The following is a 22053-nucleotide window of genomic DNA, read 5'->3' as shown; positions in this document are numbered from 1 at the left end:
TTGTTGTTAAGGGTAGCTTTAGTGTAGCTTAACTTATTTTATTGTGAAGTAATTGGTCGCTTGCTAAACTATATTTTTAGAGTATCTTCTCCAACACCGGTATTTAATCATTATAAATAAGCAGTTTAATAGGCCCCTCTATTAAAATAGCACTAAATAGGACTAATTTTATTCAGATCTAATAATTAAAATAAACAACAGATTTATGATTTATATTTATGTTACATTTTCATGTCACGGGGAGAATAAAAAGGTCACGCATGTAAATTACAACAGCTGTCATGCATAAGGCACTAAGTGGTGATGCACAGGTTGACTCATAACGTGCAGTCAGAGGCGGGCGGGTTGAGGGTTTAAGAAATATTGTGTGGATGAAGAGCTGGTTGGTCGCGGGCAGGTTGAATAAAGACAAAACAATACCTTAAAAAATCCATAAATGCATAGTTCTTGTGCAATTTATATATATATGCTACAATGAGGTTTTCTTTCAATATTTTAGTGCATAAGCATAAACTGTGGGCCTAACTGTATGCACGCCAAATAGCCTAGCCTACATGCCAGTCGCCAAAAGCTTTTGGGAATGGGCAGACAACGTTACCGTTGATCCAGTCCACAGAGGCAAAAAAGGACAATATCGGAGTTTCATTCAATGAGAGAAAACCTGAGAAATTGGGAAAGATTTGGTTAGTGGTTTTGTTATATTTCAGTTTCTGTAATGTGTATAAAGTGTAATATTGGGATGCAAACTCAAAATTGAATACATTTCAACTCAATATCTGACATGGTACAGTTGTCTTCATTTTTTAAGCCCATAAACCATGTATGTGTGTGAGGTGTAAACTTTTGTTTTTCAAAGAGATTTGTTTAAGACTACCAAGAAACACTCTGAGTGACCCTGTTTTAGCCCACTGCTTTAGAAGGTTCTGATTTGAACTCCTGCAGAATGTTTCTTGCAGTAAAATTATACACCAAATAGAGGCACATTTTTGACTCGGGAACAGGATTGGTGTCACGGATCCCTCCGGAACTGTCATTACGCACACCTGGTCCCTATTCCCATTGATTAGTAATTGTATAAGTGTGCCCATTGTTCACCATTGTCCTGTCGATTATTGTTACAATGTCCATTGTTCGTGTGAGTACCTGTGCTGTGTTGTTTTTTGGCTTTCGTGACGATTGTATTGCGCAGATGATTACGGGTCTCGTCCCGTGTAGAATCATTGTGTGTGTGTATGTTACGGGTCTCACCCCGGTGTATTTATTCAAGGTACTCCTCACTCTTTTGTTTGGGTTTCAACCCTGTGTTTTGTATACATGTTTGTGAGGTCTGTGCCTTTACATGGCACGCTGTAATTTGGGTCAATAAAAAACCCTGTTACGCATTCCTGCGCCTGTCTCCCGATCCCTTTATATCAAGTAACAAATGGAGAAATATGATTTCTTTCTTTCAGCATCCTAGGAGAATGTGAATGTGTAGTTAGGGACTGTCTATGGAGGTGCTACAGTTGAAGTCGGAAGTATACATTCACATTAGCCAACTACATTTAAACTCAGTTTTCCACAATTCCTGACATAAAATTCCCTGTCAGTTTATTTTAAGAATGTGAAATACCAGAATAATAGTAGAGAGAATGATTTATTTAAGCTTTTATTTCTTTCATCACAATCCCAGTGGGTCAGAAGTTTACATATACTCAATTAGTATTTGCTAGCATTGCCTTTAAATTGTTTAACTTGGGTCAAATGTTTTGGGTAGCCTTCCACAAACTTCCACAATAAGTTGGGTGAATTTTGGCCCATTCCTCCTGACAGAGCTTGTGTAACTGAGTCAGGTTTGTCGGCCTTGCTCTCACACGCTTTTTCAGTTCTGCCCACAAATGTTCTGTAGGCTTGAGGTCCGGGCTTGGCTTTGTTGTCCTTAAGCCATTTTGACACAACTTTGGAAGTATGCTTGAGGTCATTGTCCATTTGGAAGACCCATTTGAGACCAAACTTTAACTTCCTGACTGATGTCTTGAGATGTTGCTTCAATATATAATATATCCATATAATTTTCCTCCTCATGATGCCATCTGTTTGAAGTGCACCAGTCCCTCCTGCAGCAAAGCACCCCCACAACATGATGCTGCCACCCCCGTGTTTCACTGTTGGGATGGTGTTCTTCGGCTTGCAAGCCTCCCCCTTTTTCCTCCAAACATAACGATGGTCATTATGGCCAAACAGTTCGATTTTTGTTTCATCAGACCAGTGGACACTGGTACCATCTTTGTCCCCATGTGCAGTTGCAAACTGTAGTCTGGCTTTTTTATGGCGGTTTTAGAGCAGTGGCATCTTCCTTGCTTAGTAGCCTTTCAGGTTGTGTCGTTATAGGACTCGTTTTACTGTGGATATAGATACTTTTGTACCTGTTTTCTCCAGCATATTCACAAGGTCCTTTGCTGTTGTTCTGGGCTTTATTTGCACTTTTCGCACCAAAGTAGGTTCATCTCTAGGAGACATCTGTCTCCTTCCTGAGCGGTATGACGGCTGCATGGTCCCATGGTGATTATACTTGCGTACTATTGTTTGTAGAGATGAACGTGGTACCTTTAGGGGTTTAGAAGTTGCTCCCAAGGATGAACAAGACTTGTGGAGGTCTACATTTCTTTTGAGGTCTTGGCTGATTTCTTTTGATTTTCCCATGATGTCAAGCAAAGACGCACTGAGTTTGAAGGTAGGCCTTGAAATACATCCACAGGTACACCTCAAATTGACTCAAATGATGTCTATTACCCTATCAAAAGCTTCTAAAGCCATGACATCATTTTCTGGATTTTTCCAAGCTGTTTAAAGGCACAATCAACCTTGTGTATGTTGACTTCTGACCTACTGGAATTGTGATACAGTGCATTATAAGTGAAATAATCTGTCTGTAAACAATTGTTGGAAAAATGACTTGTGTCATGCACAAAGTAGATGTCCTAACCGACTTGCCAAAACTATAGTTTGTTAACAAGAAATTTGTGGAGTGGTTGAAAAACAAATTTGAATGACTCCAACCTAAGTGCATGTAAACTTCCGATTTCAACTGTATCTTTATCATCATCATGAAAGCTCATAGAAAGCTATTTCAACCAGATATTGCATCCAAACTGAACTGAAATATTATCAGAAACATGATGGGTCATTTTCACATCTTTCTATTTCCTTACAACATGTAAAACTGATGTCATTTGAACATTTTGCACAAAATTGTTGTTGAATTTATGCATTTTCTACCCGGTCCCTCTTCAAAAGAAGCATAGATGACAGAGAAATGAATGCTCGTAGTACACATCCTGGTAATCCAACTAGATTGAAGCATTAATTCAAATCAAATGACATTTTCTTGGTCACATACAAAGGGAAGCAGAGCCGCTTCGAGGCAAACAACACTGAATGCATGAGAGCATCAGCTGTTCCGGACGACTGAGTTCAAACAGGTCAACATTCACAGGGCCAGACGGATTACCAGGACGTGTACTATGAGAATTCGCTGACCAACTGTCTTCACTGACATTTTCAACCTGTCCCTGGCCGAGTCTGTAATACCAACATGTTTCAAGCAGACCACCAAAGTCCCTGTGCCCAAGACCACTAAGGTAACATGCCTAAATACTACCGACCCGTAGCACTCACGCCTGTAGCCATGAAATGCTTTGAAAGGCTAGTCATGGCTCACATCAACACCATTAGCCCAGAAACCCTAGACCCACTCCAATTTGCATACCGCCCCAACAGATCCACAGATGACGCAATCTCTATTGCACTCCACACTGCCCGTTCCCACCTGGACAAACACCTATGTGAGAATGCTATTAATTTACTACAGCGCAGTGATCATCACCATGCCCCCATTCACATCAACGGCGCTGTAGAGGAGCAGGTTGAGAGCTTCAAGTTCCTTGGTGTCCACATCAGCAACAAACGATCATAGTCAAAACACACCAAGACACTTGTGAAGAGGGCACGACAAAGCCTGTTCACCGTCAGGAGACTGAAAAGATTTGGCATGGGTCCTCAGATCCTCAAAAAGTTCTACAGCTGCATCACTGCCTGGTATGGCAACTTCTTGGCCTCCGACAGCAAGGCACTACTTAGGGTAGACTACAGAGGGTACTGCGTACAGATCAATACATTACTGGGGCCAAGTTTCCTGCCATCCAGGACCTCTATACCAGGTGGTATCAGAGGAAGGCCCTAAAAATTGTCAAGGACTCCAGCCACCCTAGTCATAGACTGTTCTCTCTGGTACCGCATGGCAAGCGGTACTGGAGTGCCAAGTCTAGCTTCCAAAAGGCTTCTTAGCATCTTCTACCCCCAAGCCATAAGACTCCTGAACAGCTAATCAAATGGCTACCAAGACTATTTGCATTGCCCCCCCTTTTATGCTGCTGCTACTCCCTGTTAATTATCTATGCATAGTCACTTTAACTCTACCTACATGTACATATTACCTCGATCACCTCAACTAACCTGTGCCCCCGCACATTGACTCTGTCCCGGTACCCCCTGTATATAAAAAAAATGTATAATTACATTATTCTGGTGAATAAGGGTTTATTTAGTCTTGTGTCAACATGGAAGACGGGTTAGAGTTTCATTTTATCACATAGGCCCATAGTAGGGCAGTTGCAAATGGGTTATTAGGAATTGCGGGTGAACAAACAGCTGACTCACACACCACTAGCATGTAGTAATAAAAACAGTATTTCCCAACAGTACTAAACCCCTCATCCCCATTATGTATAAAACAGTACGATCATCATCTACAACTGCCACAGAACAGACACACAGAACACTACATCTTTATGTCTGTTCTGCCACACACACACAACACATAAAATGTCTCTCTCACACAGGCTGCCTTTGTGTGGTCAAGTGAATATGGTCGAAAGAATGAACCGCAGAACTGTGTGGCTCTTTTCCTGTTTTCCTTGTATAAAAGCAGGGTGGACCCTGGTCTGACCAGAAATGCCAATCCAAGAAAAGACCAGCTATGAATTGTGAACCTGCTTTCACTCTGACAGGATGGTATGGCCAAAGATCAGTGATCCCACCCAAGAGCCCAATCCCCGAGCTGACAAGGTCAAAACTGTCATTCTGCCCCTGATCAAGGCAGTTAACCCACTGTTAACCCACGGACACTGATGACGTGGATGTCGATTAAGGGAGTCCCCAGCACCTCTCCGACTCAGAGGAGTTGGGTTAAATGCGAAAGACACATTTCATGCATTCAGTTGTACAACTTACTACAGTAGGTATCCCCCTGTCCCTTTCCCACGACCCACACTAACCCCTCTACCCGCAGTGTGTGTGTGTGTGTGTGTGTGTGTGTGTGTGTGTGTGTGTGTGTGTGTGTGTGTGTGTGTGTGTGTGTGTGTGTGTGTGTCCATCACTACAAATAGACCAATCACATCCAACATGGTAAACGTTCGATATTCTGTTTGGCATCTGGAACACAAAAGAATAAGTTTGTTTGGCTCCCCAATAGAACTGCAGGGTACAGTGCTTTAGTAACAAAAGCTGTGGACTGCGGTGCAAAAGGTTTCATTCCAGTGAGATATCATTATGGCGTTTTAAGGCCGCAGTGCCAACAAGGGATAAATTGGTCTGAGGTAAAAACCAATTAAAACTAGTGATCTCTGACGTTACATCTCTCCACCACCTCAACCCATTCTCACTCTGACCCTGTCTCAACTTGTCTCATACCCATTTCAGACAGAAGATGTGGTATATTACCTGTGGATGTTTATATGTTATGCTATGTTTATATGACCCCCTTTCAAACAGACCCTTATTTACCACTTTCTTGCATATTAGTTGGTAACTGGCAATTTGGTAGGGGTGGGGTTTCTTTTTAAACCATTGGGGACTGTTTGTATTTGAAATGAGTGAGATGTTAAACAATGGAAGTGTTAATACACTTACCTGCAAAAAAAGCAGAGAACCATTCACACATACCCGATACCTGTATTTTGGTTACAGGGTAGGGTGTCCACCCAATACATTTTGGGGGATGAAATTGCATTCCTTATGTTATAAAATACATTTTACCCCCAAAAATATGATTATTCATTCATCTGAATCATACATCCGATAATAAACACTGAACTCTGTTGACATAGTGGTCTAGCAACTTTTGAGGTTTTTACATTTTGTGGTCATGACTAGGTCCCTTTCATACTAAGACGTTTTTCTGCTAACTTCACCATACCTCCAACTATTTTTTTCCTTTTCTTTATATCTAAAAGTTATTGTCAGTATCAAAGCCCAAACTTTTATTTCCGGCAAAGAACCTAGTAATCATTTTGGGTAAAGTTCTGCCTACGGCTTAATATAAATGCAGCCCTAATGCTGAGGTGGCATTTTCTGTTTAAAAATGTATTAAGGATATGTCAATCTAGCAAGCAAGACAACTAAAAACAACTTTCTAAACATTCAACTTTCTAGCTTGTTCTTGCTAACGTTAGTTTGCTAACCAGATCATATAATTACCAGAATATATCTGACAACATTTTCAGTTTAACTGTGGCCAACTTTTTATTCAACTTAACAGGTAATTATTTACAAATTATTTACAAGTATGGCGAGCTGCTAACTTACTGTTGTGAATGTGAAGAAATGAAAGCAGGGCTGTATTTCTGTAAGAGGAATTTACTGTCTGTCAAGAGCTTGTTGTCACTCAGGTCACAGCAACAGGGTCAAAGTTGAATGTCTCTTGCTCCTTCCTGGCAAAAGTAATGGTGATATAAAAGGTGATTGCCGGTAAGATTTTGAAAGGGGACCATGAACATTGCTCAATATTTTTTTCAAGCAACATACTGTAAATCCTATGTGAATTAGGTTTTCGTGCTTTTTAATTGCCATGTTTTTTACCCCCAAACCCCTTTCAGAAAAAAAGCTGGTATAAAAAGCAGGCATGGTAAAATAGTGTGATATTGGTCTGTGTATGAAAGGGATACCAATCACCATGTCTCCTGTCTGTCTGTCTGGCTGTCTAGAAATTTTGAGGACCCTCCTCTCCTGTCTTGTTTTTTTAGTGGGGAACCTTTTACGGCACAATAGCAGTGGCCGGCCAGGCCAGTCGGCTTGGGCTTGCCATTGGGTGCCTTACAGTACATGGTGTTTGTGTTGGCTGGGGGAGATGTTTTTGTGAGTCATGCAGACAGAAAACAGGCTGGAGCTAGAGGTTTTTTCCCTCCGTACTTACGGTCCCGGCAGCAGAGGGCTTCAGCTCATTGATCACTCAGCACTGGGAGGGAGAACAGCCTCCGTGGGTGGGATGGGAGGATATAGCAGAGAGATGGATGTATATGTACTGTATTTATGTAGCCTATGTACCAGTGTGTGTATGTGTGTGTGTGCATGTGCGTGTGCGTGTGTGTGTGTGTGTGTGTGTGTGTGTGTGTGTGCGTGCGTGCGTGTGTGTGTGTGTGTGTGTGTGTGTGTGTGTGTGTGTGTGTGTGTGTGTGTGTGTGTGATTCTACCAAACACAACAGAGGGGTATGTTCGTGGCCAGGATAAGTGGACATGGGTAGGAGGTCAGAGAGATGAGAGATGGCTACTTTATATGTCTGGTTCAGTAGTTCTGAGCTGAATACACACGAACACACATATTACAAGCATTTCGCTACACCCGTAATAAATATGCTAAATACGTGTATGCGACCAATAAAATTTGATTTGACACACACATAATCCTCTGGACTGCCTTGAGTTTGAGGATTGGCCTCCACTAGCATCCTGCAGCCTGGGCTCTTTTGATGAAGCAACCAGACCCATAACAGAGCAGACCAATGCCTGAACCTCAGCCCACAAAACAGCCCATGATGGATGGAACCAGCTCTCCCTTCTGTCATGCTGCTCAGAGGCCTCTCAACATGGCTGGCAGAACAGAGACCCCGGACAGGCCTAGGGGTTAGACAGGGGGACGGGTAAACATTGAAAGGAGCCCCTAACAAGAGGTAGGGCCCAGCTTAGAGATGATATGGAGCCACAATGGTGAGTGACCCAGCAGCAGCGACCCTCCCAGATCATTAAAGGGAACCTTGTCTCTGCCATTTGATTAGCGCTCTGAAAACACTGGACACAGCAAGCCACTGTGTTTCCCCTAGGAATGCAAATCAATCTGTGTGTGGGTGGGGGGAGGTGGATGTTTTCATTTCATGTCATGTTTCAACCATTCTTGAAAGGCGGCTTGATCATACATAAAAGTAACGCCATGTACTAACAACTTTGAGGGTATGGGTAAAGTACGATTTTTTTAAATCCATCTTGCTAATTATGGTTAAACAAATATAATCAAGAGCAATCATTCCAAGTTCAAAGGTTGGCCTAATTTTAACTTCTGCTGTCATGCAATATCTCAATTCACTGAGCAATGTATAGAATGCCATAATTCCAACAGTGATATCTTTATTAGAACACAGTGCTACAACAGTGCAGACATTGTCACTGGGAGATATCCAGGTGAAAGGTGATAAATGAGGTTGTGGTCTGAAAGGGATAATTGGACAGTGCTCTCTCATTGGTGGCAAACCTCAGCAATGTTCAAAACAGATCAGTCACCCAGTGTGTACCCAGCGCTGGACGGGACACGTGTACTGCCATTAACTGAACATAAATGCTGTTCTGTCTGTTCCTGCTCCCCCCACGCAAATCAGAACCACCTTCCCTAGGGCCCTGAGAACAAGCAGAAAGAGAGAGAAAGAGAAAGCGAGAGAGAGAGACAGACACACACAGAGAAAGAGAGTGAGAGAGACAGAGAGAGGGATGATAGAAAGAGAGTGAGAGAGACAGAGAGAGGGATGATAGAAAGAGAGCGAGAGAGACAGAGAGAGGGATGATAGAAAGAGAGTGAGAGAGACAGAGAGAGGGATGATAGAAAGAGAGCGAGAGAGACAGAGAGAGGGATGATAGAAAGAGAGCGAGAGAGACAGAGAGAGGGATGATAGAAAGAGAGTGAGAGAGACAGAGAGAGGGATGATAGAAAGAGAGCGAGAGAGACAGAGAGAGGGATGATAGAAAGAGAGCGAGAGAGACAGAGAGAGGGATGATAGAAAGAGAGCGAGAGCGAGAGACAGACACACACAGGGATGATAGAAAGAGAGCGAGAGAGACAGAGAGAGGGATGATAGAAAGAGAGCGAGAGCGAGAGACAGACACACACAGAGAAAGAGAGCGAGAGAGACAGAGAGAGGGATGATAGAAAGAGAGTGAGAGAGACAGAGAGAGGGATGATAGAAAGAGAGCGAGAGAGCAAGAAAAAAAGAGAAGGTGACAGAGAGAGAGAGATCCTGAAGGATGTCACCCTCAAACGTAGCCCCATCACCTCACACAGGAGCAATAGAGCAATGGACACCCCGCCCAGACCAGCGAGACATCCTCCCAGACCTGCAAGACCCCCTCCTGAAGGACCTGAACCCGCGCTAAGAGGACTTACACCCAGACCACAGCATCACCAGCCACACCCCAACTCGCTAAGACCAACCCAAGCAAACCCTGGCAACACCCTATATAGACCCCTCCCATATCAGACCTATACCCCTTCTGCCCACCCCATGCCCCCCACCCCTGCGGCAAGGACCTTAACATGACAGAAGGACATATGTCCATCAGCAGAGCAATATGCCAAACCCCCACTATTACACCCGCCAAGCCCCGTCCTGTGACCTTAGAGGTATGTATCAGATGCTCAACATGCTCTGCTCGCACCTACTGTGATGGTCCGGGCCTAAACCACACAAAAACAACACTATACAAGATGGAACACCAACTTATTCTATCTCATCCTGGAATATACAAGATCTGAGGTCATCTGCCTTTGGCCTAAAGAGCAGGAACCCAGACTTCATCAAATAAATAGGTAATACAGACATTGTCATCCTACAAGGAACATGGTATAAAGGAGATGGACCCACTCTTTGCCCTCTAGGTTACAGAAAGCTGGTAGTTCCATCCACCAAACTACCAGGTGTGAAACAGGAAAGAGACTCAGGGGGTATGCTCATTTGGTATAGAGCAGACCTGACCCACTCTATTAAATTCGTCAAAACAGGAACATTTTACATCTGGCTAGACAATAATAAGGAAATTATCTCAACAGAGAAAAATCTCCTCATGTATACTACTTATATCCCCCAATAGAATCCCCATACTATAAAGATGACAGCCATCCTAGAGGGGGAGATCAATAATTTCCAGGCCCAGGGACATGTACTAGTCTGTGGTGACATAAATGTCAGAACTGGACAATAACCTGACACCCTCAGCAAACAGGTGGACAAACACCTACCTGGAGGTGACAGCATTCCCTCCCCATATTCCCCCCTTGACACAACTATGACAACATAACAAACAAAAATGGGTCACAACTCCTGCAGCTCTGTTGGATGCTGGGTATATACATAGTCAATGGTAGGCTTCAAGTCTCTGAGTTCATTCACAGTCAGTACATTGACATCCCTATCAGATCACAGCAAAATCCCACTCTACTTGAACAGAGCTATTCTCAATCATGAGGCATCAAAGCCAAAGCAACTGAATAATATTAAGAAATGCTATAGATGGAAGGAAAGTAGTGTGGAAATATACCAAAAATCAATTAGCAAACAACACATTCAATCCCTTCTCGACAATTTCCTGGACAACATTTCACAGTAATAGTGAAGCTGTAAACTTGGCAGTAGAAAACCTAAACAGTATATTTGACCTCTCAGCTTCCCTATCAAATCTAAAAATTTCAAGCAGAAAACATAAGAAAATTACTAACAATGACAAATGGTTTGATGAAGAATTCAAAAGCTTAAGAAAGAAATTGAGAAACCTATCCACCAAAAACATAGAGACCCAGAAAACCTGAGCCTACTCATTCCCTATGTTGAATCACTAAAACAATTGATTTTATTTATTTTACTTAAGAAGGCAAGTCAGTTAAGAACAAATTCTTATTTTCAATGATGGCCTGGGAACAGTGGGTTAACTGCCTGTTCAGGGGCAGAATGAAAGATTTGTACCTTGTCAGCTCGGGGGTTTGAACTCACAACATTCCAGTTACTAGTCCAACACTCTAACCACTAGGCTACCCTGCGCCGCAACAATACAGAAATAGACTACGGAAAAAGAAGGTAAAGCACGTCAGAAACCAGCTCAAGGTAATTGAAGAATCCATAGATCTAACCACTTCTGGGAAAATTGGAAAACCCTAAACAAACACAAAGAGTTATCTATCCAAAATGGAGACATATGGATAAACCACTTCGCCAATCTTTTTTTCTATATAGCAAAGAATAAACAGCAAAAACATATACATGATCAAATACAAAACTCCAATCAAACTACAAGACAAAATACAAACCCTCGAACCCAAAAAGACCTGTGGGGTTGATGGCAGAGGTGGGACCAAGTCATTGTTTTACAAGTCACAAGTAAGTCTCAAGTCTTAGCACTCAAGTCCCAAGTCAAGACCCAAGTCAAGTCCCAAGTCAAGACAGGCAAGTCTGAGTCAAGTCTCAAGTCAAGACCGTCAAGTCTCACCATTTCATATTTTTAACAAGAGTAATCGTTAGTATATTACATTTACGCAAATCATGAATGCTTTTAAAAATATCTATATATTTATTACTTTCCAAATAAACTTTATATTTCCATGCAAATACATAAATAAGATCCCACCCCCCAATAGAGATCAACTATCGAGGATGGCTATGGGGAGCAATCGGGCGATGTAGGCTTGTACACAATCGCTCAACCTTACACACACACACACACACACACACACACACACACTCAATGGTTTTAGGAACAGCAGTTCCTAAAACCATTGAGGGTATCAAGTTGGGGAAGGTATCAAGTCAGATCGAGTCATAAGGTTCAAGTCCAAGTCAAGTCACGAGTCCATGGTGTTAAAGTCAAAGTCAAGTTGCAAGTCATCATATTTGTGACTAGAGTCCAAGTCATGTGACTCGAGTCCACACCTCTGGTTGATGGTATCCTGAAGGAAATTATAAAATATACAGACCACAAATGACATTTGGCTACACTTAAACTCTTTAACAACATATATATATATATATGTGTTGAAGAGGGTGGGGCTTAAGCTGCATCCCTGTTTCACCCCCCAATTTGTTGCCAAATTGAACCTCACACTAATTGTGCAAGGTGAATACGTAGTCTGTTGTACGGTAATTTGGTAAAAAGCCAATATATATATATACACTGCTCAAAAAAATAAAGGTAACACAAACATAACACATCCTAGATCTGAATGAATTAAATATTCTTATTAAATACGTTTTTCTTTACATAGTTGAATGTGCTGATAACAAAATCACACAAAAATTATCAATGGAAATCAAATTTATCAACCCATGGAGGTCTGGATTTGGAGTCACACTCAAAATGAAAGTGAAAAACCACACTACAGGCTGATCCAACTTTGATGTAATGTCCTTAAAACAAGTCAAAATGAGGCTCAGTAGTGTGTGTGGCCTCCACGTGCCTGTATGACCTCCCTAGAATGCCTGGGCATGCTCCTGATGAGGTGGCGGATGGCCTCCTGAGGGATCTCCTCCCAGACCTGGACTAAAGCATCCGCCAACTCCTGGACAGTCTGTGGTGCAACGTGGCATTGGTGGGTGGAGCGAGACGTCATAAGGTGAATGCACCAATTTGTAAGTCGCTCTGGATAAGAGCGTCTGCTAAATGACTTAAATGTAATGTAATGTAATGTCCCAGATGTGCTCAATTGGATTCAGGTCTGGGGAACGGGCGGTCCATAGCATCAATGCCTTCCTCTTGCAGGAACTGCTGACACACTCCTGCCACATGAGGTCTTGCATTGTCTTGCATTAGGAGGAACCCAGGGCTGTGCGGCCCATCAAAGAAATGCCACCCCACACCATGACTGACCCACCGCCAAACCGGTCATGCTGGAGGATGTTGCAGGCAGCAGAACGTTCTCCACGGCGTCTCAAGACTCTGTCAAGTCTGTCATATGTGCTTAGTGGGAACCTGCTTTCATCTGTGAAGAACACAGTGCGCCAGTGGCGAATTTGCCAGTCTTGGTGTTCTCTGGCAAATGCCAAACATCCTGCACGGTGTTGGGTTGTAAGCACAACCCCCACCTGTGGACATCGGGCTCTCATGCCACCATCATGTCTGTTTCTGACCGTTTGAGTATTTGAGCAGACCCATGCACATTTGTGGCCTGCTGGAGGTCATTTTGCAGGGCTCTGGCAGTGCTCCTCCTGCTCCTCCTTGCACAAAGGCAGAGGTAGCGGTCCTGCTGCTGGGTTGTTGCCCTCCTACGGCCTCCTCCACGTCTCCTGATGTACTAGCCTGTCTCCTGGTAGCGCATCCATGCTCTGGACACTACGCTGACAGACACAGCAAATTTTCTTGCCACAGCTCGCATTGATGTGCCATCCTGGATGAGCTGCACTACCTGAGCCACTTGCGTGGGTTGTAGACTCCGTCTCATGCTACCACTAGAGTGAAAGCACCGCCAGCATTCAAAAGTGACCAAAACATTAGCCAGGAAGCATGGGAACTGAGAAGTGGTCTGTGGTAACCACCTGCAGAACCACTCCTTTATTATGGGGTGTCTTGCTAATTGCCTATAATTTCCACCTGTTGTCTATTCCATTTGCACAACAGCATGTGAAATTTATTGTCAATCAGTGTTGCTTCCTAAGTGGACAGTTTGATTGCACAGAAGTGTGATTGACTTGGAGTTACATTGTGTTGTTTAAGTGTTCCCTTTATTTCTTTTGAGCAGTGTATATATATATATATATATATATATATACAGTATATATGCCACCCCACACCATATACAGTATATATAAGGAATTGGCGACGCACTAGAACATCCTAATAGAAGTCAAATGTCTACTGTTTGCTGATGATCTGGTGCTTTTGTCCTTAACCAAGGTGGTACTACAGCAGCACCTAGAACTTGTGCACAGATTCTGTCAGACCTGGGCCCTGACTGTAGATCTCAGTAAGACAAAAATAATGGTGTTCCAACAAAGATCCAGTTGCCAGGACCACAAATCCAAATTCCATCTAGACACCGTTGCCCTAGAGCACACAAAAAACTCTACATACCTCGGCCTAAACATCAGCGCCACAGGTAACTTCCACAAAGCCGTGGATGATCTGAGAGATAAGGCAAGAAGGGCCTCCTATGCCATCAAAAGGAACAGAAAATTTGACATACATATTAGGAAATACTTCATTCAGTTATAGAACCCTTTGCCCTTTATGGTTGTGAGGTCTGGGGTCCGCTGACCAACCAAGAATTCACAAAATGGGACAAACTCCAAATTAAGACTCCGCAAGCAGAATTCTGTTAAAATATCCTCAGTGTACAACGTAAAACACCAAATAATGCATGCAGAGCAGAATTAGTCCGATACCCGCTAATTATCAAAATCCAGAAAACAGCCTTTAAATTCCACAACCATCTAAAAGGAAGCGATTCCCAAACCTTCCATAACAAAGCCATCACCTACAGAGAAATTAACCTGGAGAAGAGCGCCCTAAGCTGGCCCTGAATCTCTGTTCACAAACACAAACAGACCCCACAGAGCCCCAGCAACACAATTAGACCCAACCAAATCATCAGAAAATTACTTGACGCATTGGAAAGAATTTACAAAAAACCTGAGAAAACTATAATTATATTTGGCCCTAAACAGAGAGTACACAGAGGCAGAATACCTGAAAATTGTGACTGACCCAATATTAAGATCATCTTTGACTATGTATAGACTCAGTGAGCATAACCTTGCTATTGAGAAAGGCCACCAAAGGCAGACCAGGCTCTCAGGAGAAGGCAGGCTATGTTCAAACTGCCCACAAAATGAGGTGGAAACTGAATTGCACTTCCTAACCTCCTTCCAAATGTATGACCATATTAGATATATGTATTTCCCTCAGATTACACAGACCCAGAAAGAATTCGAAAACAAATCCAATTTTGATAAACTCCCATATCTTTTGGGTGAAATACCACAGTCAACAATCACAGCAGCAAGATTTGTGACCTGTTGCCACAAGAAAATGGCAACCAGTGAAGAACAAACACCATTGTAAATACAATCTATATTTATGTTTATTTATTTTCCCTTTTGTACTTTAACTATTTGCACATCATTACAACACTGTATATAGACATAACATGACATTTGAAATGTCTTTATTCTTTTGGAGCTTTTGTGAGTGTAATGTTTACTGTTCATTTTTTCTTGTTTATTTCACTTTTGTTTATTATCTATTTCACTTGCTTTGGCAATGTAAATATATGTTTCCTCCATGCCAATAAAGCCCATTAAATTGAAACTGAATTGAGAGAGACTCTTGCTTGGACAAACGTCGGGGGCTACCTCCAGGGCTCTTCTATGAACTGAACAGGGGGAGGGAAAGAGAATGTTCCCACATTCAACCTGCCCTGGCCTCCCAGTCTCTCCTCCCTTATGAAGAGAGACAATATTGTTTAATTACGTACAGGAAACTCCTGTTACAAAGGACACTTAGCATATCCGTGGGAAGGCTGTGTGGGTTGAGACTTGTCCTCTCTCTCTTTTGCTCTTTTTCTACTCTTTCTCTCCTCTCTCATTCCCTCCATATCTTTATCTCTCCCATTTTCTATTTCTCTCTCTTCACTTTTCCCCTCCCTCTGCCCTTTCCTCCACTCCCTATCTTTCCTCTCTGTGTGTGTGGGCGGGTGGTATAGGCATATTGGCCAACAGACTGTGGACCGTACCACCCAGGGGCCTTGGGTCACTGCTGACAGCCTGCTTTCTCAGAGCCAAAATGGCACTTGGGCCTCTCAGTGCCTCCCCTCCACCTCCACCTTCAACCTGCACCCTCACCACCACCATCCCCTGCCCTGACATAACAAACACCCTCCAGCCTCTTCAAACAGCAACCAGTCTACACACACAATAACACACACGCTACCCCGCAGCAGTTCAATGGAGCTGGCCCCCAACACCCACCAGGAGATCAGGGGATTCGACAGAATGAGCCACTTATATTATACCCCCTCCCTCACTCTGCTCCAGTGAAGACATTCAGACTTATTCACAGGAAGACATTTCTTATTTAACAAACAACGACAAAGAGGCAGACATCATGTAAGTAAAGCTGCTTGTTTCACTCTTTGTGTCTTTGCTCCGGTGGTCTGTAACTGACAGGAACTCAGGCACTATTTGTTATCTTTAGGCCCAATAAGCACATCTGGTTCTGGTTTAGCTCCTCCACATCGCCCCTGGAGATGTGGATGGGGGGATGGAGGGGACGAAGGGGAGGGGGAGAGTGGAGGGGAGGGGGATTTCTGGGGTGGGAGTGGGGGGCTTTTTTCTCTTCAGTCTTAAATTGAATTTCTCACCATCCCAAGCTGGGCCTTGGACCAGGGATCTAGGGCTTCTTGAGCCTGTCACACAGAACTCTCTGTTTAGCTTGCTCCCAGCCCTCAGGCTCTCAAATGCAACTAGAACAAAAAAAACCTGGACAGAAATCAGTTTCACCTGTTTATCCAAATGACTGCATGTTCAAAGTAATATGACCTATTATCCAGATCGGATTCGCTCTGGTTTGCATATCTGAACTCTTTCTGAACCCTCCCTGTCTTATGGTGAAATAATCAACAAATATGAAAACAAGTTAAATTAGGTTTTAAGACAATAAGATATATATTGATATTTGTTAAATTATACCTATGATCTCGTCTTTGATTTCAATCAGGCAGAACTTTCCAAGTCGTTATCGCAATTTAACATTCAACTACATAATGTTATGGTTCTGGAGAGAGAGCAGTCATACTGGGAAGACCACCCTTACCTGAGGGCCTCACTCTATCTTGGTAGGAAAATTCACACTGGATGAATGGCAAAGATGGTCGCCACTAGGGGCTAGCTGGCTAGCAGGTAGAAGGTAGCTAGGCTAGCAGGTGGCTAGAAGCAGGTATGCTTTTTTGCACATGTTTTTTTTTAGTAGAGCTTCCTGTTGGTTGATTCTGATACTTTCCAAGTGGGAAACCCGTACCTCATCGTTCTACAATTAGTTTTTGGAGTTCGGAGTTGTCTTGAACGCAGCATAACATCGCTACAATGGTCCCATTCCACTGCTCAGACGTTGCATGCATCAACCAATGGTTGGGTGCCACATCATCGACTGTGCCGTTAGGTACCAGATTGCTATATCATATGATGTAGTTAGCTAATACGACGGAAAATACCTATCCAGGTGTTGAAAGATCTGGCATGTGTCAGCAACGCCTGGGCAGAGGAACTCACCCAATGTCAAGGCACTGATATTCAAACACAAAAATATGGCTAAGAATACAGACAACATTCAGATGATAACAATAACTACTATATAACCAATAACAAAAGGCTCTACCTTTTTCATTTCTTTCTTAGCTACCAGAGTATGAATCCAACAATGGTTGCCATTATCAGCATATTTCCCACTGTCCAGACAGCAGCCAGCCAGGGGAATGCCTCATATAGGAAGCATAAACACAGGCCAGACCAGACTAATCAATTCATAACAACAATTGGACACAGCCCCAGTTAACTAGACGCTAATGTTTCTCTCGCCTTGGCTGTCCTCTTAATTCAATCATGTTTCTCATGACATCATCGGGACCGACGAGCCAATCAGAGCTGGCCAGGCTAGCAGGCTAAGTGTTGGAGCGGACAGGGTTGATTGTTGTCCTTTGATTAACTCTACTTGTGTGTTACAGCCCGGCTGAGACGAAGAGCATAGCAAATAACACTGTCCAGTTCTACTCAGGCACGGTTATTATAAGCCAAATTTAAATAATAAACGTGGAAAAATGGAGAGAGAGAGATAGCAAAACTAGACGGAGGGGATAAGGTAGTTATGTGGATTAGATTAAGTAGCAGCAGATCGGAGAAGGAGATCTGAGATACCATAAGAACTCCTTCGACCTCCAGACCAACCTAGAGGCAATTTCTGTAACACACGCACATGCACACACTTGTGTGTGTGTTTTTCATTACAGTAAAAACATTACCATACATATTTAAAAGGCTAGAACTGTACTGAAAATAAAACATCAAGTGGACATTTACAACACACACACACACCTCTCTTTCTCTTTCCCTCTCTCTTTCTGTTCATTCTGTGTTTCTAAGCCCTTCCTCTGACCCCTGTTAAAAATCCCTGATTCCCGCTTTTTCCCAGCATAGCTCAGCTAAACCCCATCCACCACCCCACCCCACACACTCTAGTCCTCTGTTTATTTTTTCAGGTGAACAAACTGTATCACACAGTGGCTTCCTAAGTTGCTTTTAATTAGGCTCCTGGAATCTTCTGTGCTCTAATCTGCTTGTGTGTGTGTGTGTGTGTGTGTGTGTGTGTGTGTGTGTGTGTGTGTGTGTGTGTGTGTGTGTGTGTGTGTGTGTGTGTGTGTGTGTGTGTGTGTGTGTGTGTGTGTGTGTGTGTGTGTGTGTGTGTGTGTGTGTGTGTGTGTGTGTGTGTGTGTGTGTGTGCTTGCGTGCATGTTCATTCCTTACAAATAATAAATATCTACAGTGTTTATTAATGGTTTATATATAAATTGTTAAAAAAAATGTTATTATAAAGTGTTACCCAACAATGGAATTGTAGCCAAATAGCAATCCTAGCCACATAATCTGAACTAAAGAATGAAGAGGCATGTTGTTGCCTTTAATATATGATACATGCTATAGCAACGATAGCCATGCCATGAACAAATGTCTATTGACAACCCATTAAACAAAGGAGACCCTAATGGGTAAACAAACCTATACCATCAGACCTGGATTTTAAGGTACCTGCTGCAACTTTTCAAGATTGCTTTTGTTGACGAGACCCTGATGAGCATGACAGAGTAGGCCTATGCTATACCATTTCAATGGTCTAAATCAGGGGTATTCAAATCTTACCCTACGAGGTCCAAAGTACTGCTGTTTTTCTGTTTTATCTGATAATTAATTGCACTCAACTGGTGTCCCAGGCCTAATCAGTGCTTGATTAGAGGGGAATCATTTTAAAAAGCAGTGGAAGTGACTTCCATGTCCAGATTTGAATTTGAGGGACACTGAACAAAAATATAAATGCAACATGTAAAGCGTTGGTCTGCAAATAGTCTGGGTAGCCATTTGATTAGCTGTTCAGGAGTCTGTTCAGGGGGTAGAAGCTATTTAGGAGCCTCTTGGACCTAGACTTGGCGCTCCACTACTGATTGCCGTGCAGTAGCAGAGAGAACAATCTATAACTAGGGTGGCTGGAGTCCTTGACCATTTTTAGGGCCTTCCTCTGACACCGCCTGGTATAGAGGTCCTGGATGGCAGAAAGCTTGGCCCCGGTGATGTACTGGACCATACGCACTACCCTCTGTAGTGCCTACCCTCTGGAGGCCAAGCATTTGCCATACCAGGCAGTGATGCAACCCGTCAGGATGCTCTCGATGGTGCATCTGTAAAACCTTTTGTGGATCTGAGGACCCATGCCAAATCTTTTCAGTCTCCTGGGGGGAATAGGTTTTCTCGTGCCCTCTTCACGACTGTCTTGGTGTGCTTGGATCATTGTGTGCTTGGATCATTTGGTGCTTGGATAGTTTGTTCGTGATGTGGACACCAAGGAACTTGAAACTCTCAACCTGCTCCACTACAGCCCCGTCGATGAGAATGGGGGCGTGCTCGGTCCTCCTTTTCCTGTAATCCTATATCTTGATCACGTTGAGGGAGAGGTTGTTGTCCTTGCACCACATGGTCAAATTTCTGACCTCCTCCCTATAGGGTGTCTCATTGTTGTCGGTGATCAGGCCTACCACTGTTGTGTCATCAGCAAACTTATTAATAGTCGTGCCTGTCCGTGCAGTCATGAGTGAACAGGGAGTACAGGAGGGGTGCTGAGCATGCACCCCTGAGGGGCCCCCGTGTTGAGGATCAGCGTGGGGGAGGTGTTATTACCTACCCTTACCACCTGGGGGCGGCTCGTCAGGAAGTCCAGGATCCAGTTGCAGAGGGAGGTGTTTAGTCCAGGGTCCTTAGCTTAGTGATGAGCTTTGCTGTAGTCAATGAATAACATTCTCACATAGGTGTTACTTTTGTCCAGGTGTGAAAGGGCAGTGTGGAGTGCAATAGAGATTGCATCATCTGTGGATCTGTTGGTGCGGTATGCAAATTAGAGTGGATCTAGGGTTTCTGGGATAATGGTATTGGTGTTAGCCATGACTAGCCTTTCAAAGCATTTCATGGCTACAGACGTGAGTGCTATGGGTTGGTAGTCATTTAGGCAGGTTACCTTAGTGTTCTTGGGCACAGGGACTTTGGTGGTCTGCTTGAAACATATCAGTATTACAGACAGGGAGAGTTAAAAAATGTCAGTGAAGACACTTGCCAGTTGGTCAGCGCACGCTCGGAGTACACATCCTGGTAATCCGTCTGGCCCTGCGGCCTTGTGAATGTTAACCTGTTTGAAGATCTTACTCACATCGGCTGCAGAGAGCATGATCACACAGTCGTCCGGAACAGCTGGTGCTCTCATGCATCTTTCATTGTTACTTGCCTCAAAGTATTTTAGCTCATCTGGTAGGCTCGTGTCACTCGGTAGCTCTCTGCTGTGCTTCTCTTTGTAGTCTGTAATCGTTTGCAAGCCCTGCCACATCCGACGAGCGTTGGAGCCAGTGTAGTACGATTTGATCTTAGTCCTGTATTTATGCTTTTCCTGTTTGATGTTTCTTTGGAGGACATAGCGAGATTTATTATAATCTTCTGGGTTAGAGTCCCACTCCTTGAAAGCGGCAGCTTTACCCTTTAGCTGAGTGTGAATGCTGCCTGTAATCCATGGCTTCTGGTTGGGGTATGTACGTACAGTCACTGTGGGGATGATGTCCTCGATGCACTTATTTATAAAGCCAGTGACTGATGTGGTGTACTCCTCAATGCCATCGGAAGAATCTCGTAATATATTCCAGTCTGTGCTAGCAAAGGAGTCCTGCAGTTTAGCATCTGCTTCATCTGACCACTTTTTTTAGGCCGAGTCACTGGTGCTTCCTGCTTTCATTTTTGCTCGTAAGCAGGAATCAGGGGGATAGAATTATGGTCAGATTTGCCAAATGGAGGGCGAGGCAGAGATTTTAACTCGTCTCTGTGTGTGGAGTACAGGTGGTCTAGAATTGTTTTTCCCTCTGGTTGCACATTTACCATGCTGATAGAAATTAGGTAAAACTGATTTAAGTTTCCCTGCATTAAAGTACCCGACCACTAGGAGCATCGCCTCTGGATAAATGTTTTCCTGTTTGCTTATGGCGGTATACAGGTCATTGAGCTTGGTTTTAGTGTCAGCATCGGTCTGTGGTGGTATGTAGACAGCTATGACAAATACAGATGAAAACTCTCTAGGTAGATAGTGTGGTCTACAGCTTATCATGAGATACTCTACCTCAGGCGAGCAAAACCTTGAGACATCCTTAGATATTGTGTACCAGCTGTTGTTCACAAATATGAATGGGCCCCTGCATCGTGTCTTACCAGAGGCTGCTGTTCTGTCCTGCCGATGGAGTGTATAACCCGCCATCTGTATCTTCTAAATGTTGTTGTTCAGCCACGATTCGGTGATGTCCCGTTGGTACGTGCTTTCACTCATCACCTGATCCTTGCAAGGAACCCTGATCTTTTTCCACAAAATCTCAGTTTCATTCGGCAGCAAATCACGGGGATCTTGGCCTGGTCGGGTGTCTGTAGTAGTATATCCCTCCCGTCCGACTCACTGAAGAACTCTTCGTCCAGTTTGAGGTGAGAAATCATAGTTCTGATGTCCAGAAGCTCTTTTCAGGCATAAGACATGGTAGCATCAACATTATGCACAAATCAAGTTACGAACAACGCAAAAAACTAACAAAATAGCATGGTTGGTTAAGAGCCGATAAGACGGCAGCCCTCCCCTCTGGCGCCATCGTTTCTGTCTGTAATAAAGCCCTTTATTGGGGTAAAACTCATTCTGATTGTCTGGGCCTGGCTCCCAAGT

The sequence above is a fragment of the Oncorhynchus keta genome, chromosome 23 (genome assembly GCF_023373465.1).
Source record: "Oncorhynchus keta strain PuntledgeMale-10-30-2019 chromosome 23, Oket_V2, whole genome shotgun sequence".
Classification (NCBI taxonomy): Eukaryota; Metazoa; Chordata; class Actinopteri; order Salmoniformes; family Salmonidae; genus Oncorhynchus; species Oncorhynchus keta.
This window is presented reverse-complemented; position numbering follows the sequence as displayed.